Source organism: Labeo rohita, chromosome 8 (genome assembly GCF_022985175.1).
Source record: "Labeo rohita strain BAU-BD-2019 chromosome 8, IGBB_LRoh.1.0, whole genome shotgun sequence".
Taxonomy (NCBI): Eukaryota; Metazoa; Chordata; class Actinopteri; order Cypriniformes; family Cyprinidae; genus Labeo; species Labeo rohita.
Window position 1 is genome coordinate 16,848,888 of NC_066876.1, and position 13,440 is coordinate 16,862,327.

At 33.2% G+C, this 13,440-nt stretch overlaps 1 protein-coding gene across 4 annotated transcripts in view; it reads right to left on the minus strand.

Moving 5' to 3' along the window:
• Nucleotides 1-13,440, minus strand: part of grid2 (glutamate receptor, ionotropic, delta 2) — a 508,841-nt gene that overhangs the window by 72,915 nt on the left and 422,486 nt on the right. The window lies entirely within an intron of this gene.

Consider the following 13,440-nt stretch of genomic DNA (forward strand, 5'->3'; position numbering starts at 1 on the left):
AGCGAAACTTTAGTTTCTAAATAAAATGAGGCTAAAATTTTGACTGATTATCTTCATACCCAAGCACATCTGTGAAATGAAAAATAATCATACAAACAAAACCAACATCTGTAAGTTCTCGGAGAGAACATTTGTTTAAAATCGAGGCAATCGACTAAAAAGCTCATTTCCATATTCAACAGTGCTTCAAAAAGAAGATGATGGTAAAAACTGGATGGTACCGCAATGAAATATAAATTTGAGTGAAGATATGAGAGATCTAACAGAGGTTTGTAACCTACAGTACTTTTAACATCCTAATATAACAAATATGTTGCAGGATAAATGAGGGAAAACAATTTTCTCTAACTACAGTTTAGGCTTTTTAGTTGTTTTTAGTTGAGTGCTCATACTGGAGCAGCAACTCTGGCCTGGAGCCTGCTAAAGCAAATGAATGTACAAAATAATGAGTCTGAGACATTCTATAAATTAGACTGAGCAAAGCTACAGGAGGCCAGCTAAATTTGAGTTTGGAGTTGCTGCTTAGGGAAATATTACTGTAATGATATATAAAAAAATAAAAATCTAAAGTCATAGAGCCCAATCTCACACTTGTATGGATATGTGAGCAATGCTAAGCTGCAGAAAGGGAAAAGCGAAAATGCTGTTAAGGATTAATCAGAATTTTTTATGCTAAAATAATTCTATGAGCTGAAGCGAGCTGGAAAAGTCAACTACGACCAACCTTCTGAAAGATTACGTGCTGGTGTGTAAAGATACAAACCCAAAAAAGTGTCTCAGTGCATGATGCAGCACAGCAGAGGTTGAGTATATGACTATTTTCAACACAAATAATAGATTGACTCTGAGTAAGGCTGTGCGATTATGACAGAAAAATCGAAAACTGCACGGCGTATGCACAGCCCACATTCAAAAGTTGAAAACTCTGATCCTGAACTACTTTTCCTGTTTTATGCAACTGCAAATCAAAACAGTGCCTAAACTGTCAATTTCACCCTGGCCCTCTTATCATTAAATACAAACCTGTTATTCAAATTTTAAATAAATCATACACCAAAAGCAAGCAATGTGACTATGGCATTATCACTGATGCTGCAAGTTGAGCCCTGACTTCTAAACTCTCATTATAATCAACAAAGCTGGCTATGGTGCAGAATAAACCTCTTATTTACACCATGTCAACACCTGGTTGATCACAGCATTCAATTTCTTAGGTCAGTCACTTGCAGTGTATATTGGGTGTTACACTATCTACATTATAAGCATGCAACACTCTTAAAAATAAAGATGCTTTAAAAGGTTCTTCATAGTGATGCCATAGAAGAACCATTTTTGGTTCCACAAAGAACAATTCAGTCAAACCATCTCTTTGGACTTGGACTAGTTGTAATCACTGATTATAATCTATAAATTATAAAATGTAATTAAATTAACAAGTAAATTCAATTGTAATCTAAATTAAACAACTCAGATTGGCCATTCATGTACACAAAGTAGATAGGAGGAAAAATCTAAATGAAATCCCTTAGTCAGTACTTTTTTTTTGTTCACAAATAGTTAATTTTGCCATTGTGATCATCTTAATTATTATTTTGATACATTTTGAAGTGCTAATTTTTTTGGTATCAAAAAGAAGTATAACTGACTTTTACAAATTATTTTTAAATTATACCTCCATTAATTTTGTCTGTACCAGAGTTAACTTTTCAAATTTTGTATAAGTTGTTTTTATAATAAATGGTATAATACGTTTGTGAGGGAAACACAGGGGGTAAATAAGTTGATGAAAAGCTAACTAATTAAATCATAAATATGAAGAACAGTAAAAAATTATTATGAATGTGGTATATGGTGCATATATTTAGAAAAATGCTCCTCTCTAGAGTTCATTTTTCTAGCTGACTAACAATTTTATGGTGACCGAATATGTTTTTTTCTGAGGTAAATGTGACGTTACGTGACATTGTTTATAAGCTGTTCTATTGACGTATTACTGCGGTTGAAACACTGATTGAGCAATTACATAAGATAAAAACAAATTTCGGTAAGTTGTACTCTTTCTTTTAACATACCTTGGGATGTTAATTCATGTTTCATGAGTTCACCCTACAGACAATAATGAGGAATAAAAGTATGCGTATTTGGCATGCTGTCCAGGGAGAGGTGGTAATTCCTCCTGAGCCCGGGGTACTCCCCCCGTCCGGGGAGAGGGGTCTGAGCTCGGCCCCTTAGCCCGGACCCCACACTTACACCCCGGAGGGGTTAATGGAGGAGGGATGCTGACGACTAGAGATGAGGAAGGTAAGGCTGTTTAGATTATTTATGGGTGTCCTCCCGGGCCGGCGGGATGGATGATGTCATTGCTGATGGTGAATTGGCTGAGTTAATTATCTGTGCGTGCTTCTCCCGAAATTTGTTAATAAAACATCACTTATTTCATGTTGAAACTGGTATTAAAGCTGAGGAAACAATCAGTTCATATGCTCTTTTCTTGAACTGAGGCGCTACAGCGATCTGTTATTCCACATTAAACAGCGCCAAAAGGGCATTTCTTTCTTGAATACTGTAATAAAATGGACAGAATTTAAAATCTAAGACTGCTTCTTATCAAAAGTAAAAAAGCATTTATTGTACTTATTGTGATATATTAGGTGGGATGTGTGCTACAATGTTCTGTTCATTAACTGAAAATAGACTAGACTAATCAATTTTTGGAATTTAAAATTGAGAAATCTTTTTTACAGCTCCTCTCTTAGGAGCTCTGTCAAGAACAGGTCAATTTTGGCTCCTCTAATTAATATTCATGAGCCTCTTTTCTGATTGGCCTGTTGATTTTTGAGTGACGCACACCAGGCCAACATCAGGTAAACTAGGGTCATGTATGCTGTAGCCTGCTGTGGCTTGGTGATACTAAACAAGATGTTTTAGAATGGTAATAATTTATTTATTTTATTTTATACCGAATTCAGTAAGCTATGTAACTATTGCTTTAGTAAAGCCCCTTTCACACTGCACGTTGATTCCGGAAAATTGCCGGAAAGTTGCCAGAGTGCCTTCTGTGTGAATGCAAACAAGTCCCGGGATTGATTCTGGGAATGATCCCAGATTGGGAACCTAGTAACATTGCTGGGGTCAGTCCCTGAACTAGCGCTGTGTGAACAAAAGCCAGAACCAATGCCATAAATGCTGTGTTGTAGTGATGATGCATGTTATTGTGCGACTCTTCACGGCAAAAAAAATGTACAAACTGGAATGAAGCAGGATCACGAAGTTCCTCACCGTGCTGAAGCGGAGATCATTCGCCAGTTTAGTTTCAGTTTAGTGCAACATACTATACATAACATGCATTATACGTCACATGTCTTTACGGGATCTTTACGGGTTGTGTGTAAAGCGCACACAGATTCTAGAAAATCACTGTGTGAATGAACCAAATTAAACAATTCCAGAACAAATCATGGGACACATTATCCGTGTATTTTCTGGAATCGCTGTGTGAAAGAGGCTAAAGCTGACGTGCCACTGGTTTCTTATATTAATGTTGTTCGGAAGCCTGTACAATGATGTAGTTTCCTGACATCCATCGACTGAACAGCGTTTTCTTGACTTGTTTCCGTGTTGTTGTTACTCAGCAATGGAGGGTGGGATGGTGGTTGGTGCTCGGGGTGGTGACTAAAGGCGGTGACTGAGTAGTTCGGACATCACATTTTTACAGAAGTCACAGCGGCTTGTGAAAAGGCACAGCTACTTTATGCAGGCTGTGTGAATTTTACTGTGGATTAACTGTTTTGAAACTTATATGGTAGTTACATAGCCCCTAGATCTAAGTTATCATGAAAAAAGCCAGGAAATTTCAGTTTTGACAATATGGGACCTTTAAAGTAAATATTTTAGGTCAAAGGGGTTCAGCTGACTAAAAAAGTTTGGGAATCTCTGCCATAGGCCATGTTGATGAAAATGTTCAGTCCTGCACTGGTAATCATCTGCACTGAAATGTGACCGGCGGTAAGCAGAACGTTAATAGGTGGTAGGATTGCCAGAGAACAGACTACTGTTATCAGATATGATTGGCAATGAGTATAGAATCGTGGCATGTCGGTGCTTTAGCGCGAGCTGATTGCACGCCATTCTCTGTGGCTGCAGGATGTTGATCTTTAGAAAATGAGCAGGACGGTAATGTAGCTTTTATCTGCACACCCAGCAACTGGGGTTCAAAGCCGCCCTGCTACGCACATCAAATCAGCAAGCCCCATTTCCAGCAGGTTTCTCACTGCTTTCTTTTGATTCAGCAGCAGGCCAGGGGCTACACATTCCTCTCAACCCCTCGCTGTGAGCTAGCACCTACTGAGAGACAGAAACAGAGACAATGCGTGTATTAGGGAGACAAAAGTGTTTAAGATGTTTGCGCATGAAAGAAAGAAATACTGTTCTTATATTGCTATATTTAAGGAATAACTGCCTATAATTTGTCGTTAAATTGAAAATTGCATGAAAATATTATATGTTTAAGGTACTATAGATGTTCAAAATGTCAAATAACTTTGGTGGTGTGTGCTTGGACTCTGATTCCCAGTAGCAGGATCTGAGCAAGCAGGACACTCCGAATTAAGTGGATTCCCAAGTGGCACAAGTTGCCATGAAACAGTCAAGAGCCCTCCATGGCTGTTAGAAGCCTTGTAAATATAGCTGAGGATGAGTGCATACACATCTCGTCAACACACTCTACTAGAGAGGCTGAAGAAGGCCAAGAATGCCACAAGGTTTCTTTCCAAACATCTTGACTGATGGGATATGAAGCACTTGCCTGCTGACTTGTACTTCTTAACATTGAACAAATCCTAGTATTGACATTATGATCACAGTAAGAATATGAGCATTAATCATTGGATGAATTTGTATATAATCGCTACAACATTCATTTGAATTATTACATGTTAAAAATGCTCCCAGATTGATTGAAGAAAGTGTTGATATTCTTAACTAAAACCAAAATGATTAAAAAATTGTTTTTAGTAACTGAAACTAAGCTGAATTAAAATATTAAACTATTAAATGAAAATCTTAAGCTTAAATGAAAAGGGTAAATATTGCTTTGGAAGTATGTATGTATATTTATATTTACTTTCTTATATACTTTCATTTATGTATGTGTGTATATATGTATGTATGTATTTATTTATTTATTTTTGCAGTTCTGTTTAATCTTGCATGTATGGAAACCTGTTTCTGCCACTGAATAATAATGAAAAAAGGTAACAGCAATATTTTATGTCACAATTCTGGCTTTTTTATTGCAGTTGCAAGTTTACATCTCACAATTCTGACTTTTTTCCTCACAATTGCAAGATATGAAGTTGCAATTCTGAGAAATAAAGTCAGAGTTGCGAGATATAAACTCACAATTCTGAGCTTTTTTTTTTTTCAGAATTGCGAGTTATTCAGTCATAATTGTGAGATATATTCTGAGGACACATCAGTTCTTATTCCTGTCAAAACTGGACTTTAATGTGGGGAACTGAATTGTGGGGGAAAAAAAGTCAGAATTGCAAGATATAAACTTCCACTTGTGAGAAAAAAAGTCAGAATGTGACTTATCTTGCAATTCTGAGAAAAATGTCAGTATTGTGAGTTTATATCTCACAATTCTGACTTCATAACTTGCAATTGCGAGTTTATATCACATTTCTGGGAAAAAAGTCAGAATTGCAAGATAACAACAATTCTGACTTTATTTCTCTCAATTATGAGTTTATATCTTGCAATTATGAGAAAAAAGTCAGTATCGTCAGTTTATATCTCACAATTCTGACTTTATAACTCACAACTGCGAGTTTATATCTCACATTTCTGAGAAAAGAAAGTCAGAAATGTGAAATATAAACTTGTACTTGTGAGAAAAAAGGTCAGAATTGCGAGTTATCTCACAATTCTGACTTTATTTCTCTCAATTATGAGTTTATATCTCACAATTCTGAGAAAAAGTCAAAATTGTAAGATAAAAAGTCTCAATAACCTTTTTTTTATTTTATATTCAAGTAGCGGAAATGGGTTTCCATACGCTTGTGACACGGAAACTTCACATCGTTTTTAATTGAGAAAAAAAAAAACGTTTAACCAAATTAGTAGATTTGAGGAAAAACTTCAAACAGTCCCAGATTTATGTTGTTGTTGTTGATAAGATGTAAATCTCTATGGTTTATACACAACAAAAAAGTTAAAACAACAAAAAATGTCTTTGGTCTGAAATGTTCTCGAAAAAAGGGTGAAATAAGGTTGTTAAATATTCTTGTTTTTTTTTTTTTTTTTTTGCTGTTTTGAAAACTTGGGCTTCTTCAGAGCCACTTGAAAATTTACCTCTCCAGTTCGTCGTTTCTCAGCAGTTAAAGCAACTTCAAATAAGCCCTTTGAAACCACTGGTGCTGAACATTCAAAGGTTTATACATTGCTACCTTGTAAAGCCTTAAATCTCTGCAGCACCTTGAGAGCCGGAGATTGTAGCTTCTGATGAGTGCTGTTAGTTTTATTTATTTATTTTCTTTCTTTCCAAAAGCACTCTGGCGATAAATAACTTAAGGAAAAACATGTTACTCGTTTCGCTGGAGCACGGCTCCTTGCAGCATGTCACCTTTATTTCCCTTTCACCACACCAGACCTGCCAGGTTTGGGTGCGTGTGTCTATACATGTGTGTGTGTGTGTGTACAGTATATGACTGCTATTTATTTAAGCCATCAACTATCCCATTATGAGGCTCGCTGGCAAATATTGCCATCAATTTGCATACAGTTTAACGCTCTGAAGCGCGACCCTGAGTGCCGAACCGCTATCGCAGCACGCAGCCACTCTGGAACTTTCAACGCTGTAAATCATCAAAATAAAAGTAAATAAACCACGAGGTGCACCTCCGAACACATCTCTTTAGTCACAGCTTACCAGATAGCAAAGCTAGCATGCTGGCTTCAGACATATGGTGTGAGAAACATATACACGCAGGGGTTGAAGATAAAAGGGCAAAGAGGGAGAGCTTAGGCGGACAGTACGGCCCAACAGACCAATATTTTCCAAACAGACCAAACAGACCAAATATTGCCAACATGTAACATCTCAACACCATCTTCCCTATGGCAGTACTCAGTAGTCAAACAAGGCTCCATTAATTCACTTAAGTGTTCTCTGAAGTATTTTTGGTCTTGTTTTCCTGCAAGAAAAATCTCTTGGTTTTTTTTTTTTGTTTGTTTTGTTTGTTTTTTTAATACTAATATAAATGTAAAAAATACAAATTTATGAATGTCTTAAAAAAAAAGAATGTCTAAAAAGGGTAACTTAAAAGTAAACAAGTAATTAAAAAAGTAATTTATTTGAAATATCTAAATTATATTTTACTAATTGTATTTAACTTGATTAATGTAATATATATATAGTATATATATATATATATATATATATATATATATATATATGTGTGTGTGTGTGTTAAGAAGTATTACATGAAGAAAGATTACATGCTCCCGGATTTATAAAAACAAAAAGTTGTGATAATGATAGTGAAAATGATTAAAAAATTGTTTTTGAAAATGAGGCGAAATAAATATACTTTCATGAATAAATTCATGATTAAGGAATGTCTAAAAAAAGTAACTTAAAAGTCATTTTAAATGTAAAAAGTAAAAGTAATTAAAAAAGTAATTTATTTAAAACATGTAAATTATATTTTACTAATTGTTTTTAATTATTCATGTAATATATATATATATATATATATATATATATATATATATATATCGTTAATATTAATTATTACATACAGAAAATGGTCCCAGATGGATTAAAAAAAGTGGTGATATTGTTAACTCCAAAATGATATTGTTGACTTTTTTTTTTTAGCAACTGGAAATAAGGTGAAATAAATATAATTATGAATTGAAAAACTTGAAAATTGTAAATATTGCCTTGGGAGGTTCTAATATTAAATAATTTTACAATAAAATATTACTAATATTAAAAATAATAAAAAAAAATATATATTTATTTTATGAAATATTACAAAATAAATATATTACTTACATATAGAAATTGGAAAAATAATAATTAAAAAAGGAACACATCAAATTAAAACTGAAACTAAAATTAAAAAAATATATATAAAAATGTAAGCGGAAGCTACCTCAAAATGTAAATAATTTTTTAAACATTTATTTATTTATTATATATAATGATATATATATATATAACAAAGGTTTTAACTGAAAAAACAACTTAAACATTTTCTGTATAAATAAAAGAAAAACTGTCTGTAATACAAACAAAACAGAAACATGAATGCAAATTACTATAGCTCACCGTTTTACAACATCTGAGGTTTCAAATTTCATTTTTGATATAAATAAATGGCTCTGTGTCAAGTGAAGCGTGGGGAACCCTAAACGGATGGAGGTGTTCACGATGCATGTCAGAATGAGAGAAAGTGCTTTAGAAATGCTGCTGTCTGATAAATGTGTCAGAAGAGCCAAAATGCTGCACACAAACCGCTTTTCATGTTCCCTTATCAACCCAAACATTCTCTAAAAGTGGCCACATTTTTTTTTTTTTTTTATCTTGTCATATCTGGCTGTCATTTTTTTTTTTTTTTTACACTACACTGGTGTGAGGACACATTGTCACGACTTTCTGTTTGACTTCTTTTGGGCAAAAAAACAAAACAAAACAAAAACAGTAGAAGAAGCAGAAGACAAAAACAACAAAACAAAACAACAAAAACATAAACCAAAACTTTTTTTTAAACTTTAAAAATTGGACACAGAGGTCTTCACTAGATTATGTAAACTTTTGGCTTGCTGTCCAAAGACTACAACCTTCAACTTTGCTTTGAGTTAAATGCTGACCTAGGGTCATATATGCACGTATACAGATGTACACACACATGTAATCATGAAATATGTATGTACGCCCACAAAGCCAGTAAATATGCATGATTTGCTAGGAGATATTGCGATGGTACTGTGTGGAAGGCAAAAAGCGGCATGTGATGTTCAATTTTGAACAGAATTGTGCAAATCGTGCACATTAGCTTTGTCTTTTTAGAGTTTAATCATTGTTTCACCAGCCGTGCAAGCCAAAAAACTAGCTGAATATTATGTTAGAGTGCATTAAATTTACATTTATACTCCTGGATAACATGTTTTATCCAAGATATTACAAGACACTGAAATGGGCCAGACAATCATTAAATGTTCTTCTTACACACACACACAATAAAATCACCTCCCTTTCTTCTAAAGATATGTAGTAAAATGTAAAATGAAGCTTTAAAAGAGATTCTCCAGTGTGACGCCTGGAAGTATGCTAACAAAACGTCCCACAGAGATGCCTGTCTATAAATTGACGACTTGAATCCACTGCACATTTTCTTGAGTAATCCATATGTAATCCCATATGAGTGCTCATAATGTGCTTTAATTCCATTAGATATTGTAGGAGTGTGTCGTGACATGCTTCACACTTTGGAAAGCAACTTGTGGGTTGTTTGCCTTCTGTTGCCCCCTTGATAGATAAAATGCACAGCGAGTGTCCAAACATACCCTTTATACATGATTTGGCTACTTGAAAGCGTTTGCATAATTACTGAGTCATCAGTGTGAGGCTATATGTGCTGTTTCTGACTTTGTAATGAGCTTAGACTATAATTAAATACGTTTAAGGCTGTATTTTAATATGATGACAAGTCCAAATGTGACCTTATTCAAGTAAGAATCCCTTTATGGTTAGGTTACAGCGTTCACATCTAGACACGGCTGTTTACTAAACACATGGCTGACCTGCTAACCCGCGCAAGCTGTCAGGAGCTATATAGTCATCTAGCTCGGTTACAACAGTAGACTAGCACCTCAGAGGACATGATTTTCATATTTAAGCATGCTAAACAGTGATTTCTAAATCTGTACCAAAGACATTTATGTCAAGGAACATCATCATTAATATTAATGTGCTTCAGAATATGTACAACATGCCCATATTTTTCGGTCACTTTTTTTTAAAGGGGAGTTTAAAGGGGACAGAAGACCAGTGTTATTTTTCAGTAACTGAAATGACACTGAAATAAATTAAAACTTAAATGTTAGATGAAAACCTAAACCTAAAATTACAATTTTAAATAGTCAAGGCAAAATTTGTCATTTTTTAACAAAACAATAAATAAAATTAAATAAAAATAAAATTTGATGAACTTTTTTGATCCACTTCAAATGTTGACTATTATATTCTTTAAATAAATAAATAAAAATTGTGACATAACCCCTACAGATATGTGCTGAACAGGGCTTTGAACAGATAGACGACCAGTGTTATTTTTTGGTACTTGAAATGAAGTTGAGATAAAGTAAAATATACATTTTAGATGAAAAACTTGAACTTAGATTTAAACTTTAAATTCTCATGGCAGAATTTATATTTTATATATATATATATATATATATAAATATATAAATTAACTAACTAACTAACTAACTAACTAACTAACAAATCAATTAATTCATTGTGATGTAACCCCTACAGATACCAGCTAAACAGGGCTTTAAACGGATAGACAACCAGTGTTATTTTTTGGTAACTGAAATGGAGCTAAAATGAATAAACAAGTTGTCAAGGCAAAATTTGTAATTTTTGAACAAAACAAAATAATAAATACATAAATAAAATAAATTAAAAAATGAAATAAAATAAAATAAAATAAGCAATAAACAATAAACTTAAACTTTAAATTGTCAAGGCAAAATTAGTAATTTTTGAACAAAACAAAATAATTAATTAATTAATTAAAAAATAAAATAAAATAATAAAATTAGCAATAAACAATAAACTTAAACTTTAAATAGTCAAGGCAAAATTTGTAATTTTTGAACAAAACAAAATAATAAATAAATAAATAAATAAATAAAATTAGCAATAAACAATAAACTTAAACTTTAAATAGTCAAGGCAAAATTTGTAATTTTTGAACAAAAAAAAAAAAATTAAAGAAATTAAAAAATGTAATAAAACAAAACAAAACAAAATAAAATAAAATAAAATTGAATAGGACTTTAAATGGATAGACAACCAGTGTAAAAGATGGAAACCTAAACTTAGACTTAAACTTTAAATTGTCAAGGCAAAATTTGTAATCTTTGTATAAAACAACAACAAAAAAATAAATACATACTTAAACAATAAATAAAATAAAATAAAATAAATATGTATAATTTTATAATTTGTATAAAATTTGTATTTTTTAATGGTCATTAAAAAAAAAACTAATAAAAATGACAAAAGCACATATCAGAATTACTACTACAAGAGTACAAACAAAACAGAATTATTGCCACTTAAACAATTTAAATGTAAAAAAATAAATAAAACTTAAAATATAAAAACAATAGCTAATTTAAAAAATTATAATAGTACATAAATAATACTTAAACAGCATTGACGACAAAATGTCATTTTTTAAAGGCTTAGGCCTAGGCCTAAAACAATAAAACTAAAACATAAATCATGTTTTAACAACTATTGCGATCTGACCTGCAATATGACAAACATTAAATATCTCATATTCCTGCTGCTTATAGCAGCTCCTGTTTGGGAGGAAAAAGGAGATGACTTTTGTTTCCAAATTAAATCTTTTTTTTTTTTCTCATTAAATTCATATTCTCATGCAATGCAATTGCAATTTCAGAATTTCTGTCTTTGCTCGGAACTATGTGATAGTAAGAATAAAGGGATGTTGCGATATAAAGGCGTAGGCACTTGACAGAAGCAGATATTGAAATGCATGGAAAAACAAGTGAGCTCTCCCAGAAAGAGATCTCTTTCAATGCATGTAGTGGGTACTTAGAAAAGAGATGCAATGCATTATGCATGCCTACAACACACCAGATAATCTTGTGTGATACAATGCACATCTCTGACTTGAGGATACGAGACGTGTCATCTGGAGCTTTGTTTTAAAAAAAGCACGTTTGAGAGCATTAACTGTGGATTACATTACGGACAAATACTCTCACTCTTGCTTTTCATCAAAAGTCATCGAAGTTCTCTTCAGTTTACTCAGAAGCTGCAATACAAATATCTGAAATTTGAAGGGAAAAAAAAAACACTAATTTTCTTTCACTTTTTGATGACTTCAGCGAAATGAAAAAAGCTTTTAAGGAAAGAATGACTGATTCAGCAGATACTCTACTTCCACTGGTTTGTTTCTCATTTTCAGAATCAATAAACGTGATATAATTTTAGAGTCTGTAGCGACAAGAAAAATTACTTCATTTTCCCACTTGAGGAGAAACATTGGTTATTGTGCTTAATACAGATGGGAAAGGTGTTAATGTATGCTGAAAAGGCCACAAAACCTATCAGACAGGCAGTTTGTTTATTTTCTTTATCATTTTTGTTTTTTAGGGGCATTTTCTTTATACTAGTCCACAGGGACCCATATAAAAGCTCAGCATTAATTCTCTCCTATCTCGTGATTTATATACGCTCTAAATAAACACAGAGACGGCCTGGATTTTGGGCATGCCCATGCTCCTCTCACCATCCTTTGCTGTCATCGCACAATTCTTTGCTTGAGTGTACCTTTGGCAAATGATGCGGTACTTTTCACCAGCTCGAAACGGCATAAAAAACGACCACCTGTCAATGTCACATAAAGAACTTGGTGCAGAAGTAGGACATAAATATAAACTAGGAAAAACTCTGCAAAGTTCCTTTAAAACTGCTGTTTTTTTTTTTGTTGTTGTTGTTTTTTTTCCGATGTTAAAATACTTCCTATCAGAGTCTAATGTGCAGAGACATTAAGTAAGTCATTAGTAGGCAGATTTCCCTGAAAAGTGTAAACACTATGGCTCTGTGGTGCTTCAACATTGCTCTGTTTGCAAGAGTTTGCCATTCCGCTCTGGCACAGACATGTGACTGGGAAAATAGAAACCAGTAGACTTGCAGTCTGTTAGAAAATAAATCACATGCCGATAAAGGCTGAAATGCACTGCTGTAATGCTGGATCTCACAGTTCCTCAAGCCCCATAAAAGATCTTTAGCATATATGACAAGCTGACCAACATTATTTTCTCCAGAATATTTTCACCTGTTCTAATTTAATGTGCAGAGGCAACTGTAAGTAAGTAAAGATGGGGCTAAATGTTTGTCCAGTATGGAAGACAATTGTTTGGAGAATCATTGTTTTTGAAATTGCGTTCAGTGCTGCTAATGGTGTAGAAAATGCACACTGTGACTAGTTCACATCAAAACATAAATTCTGTCATCTTTTACTCACCCTCATGACTTCTGTGGAACATAAAAGACGATTTAAATAATTTCCAACAATCCCTTACAATATACAAGAACAAAAAAGTGATTTCTTCCATGAGCAATAATGCAACAGTCAGTGATTAAATAAGAAAGTAATTACAAGC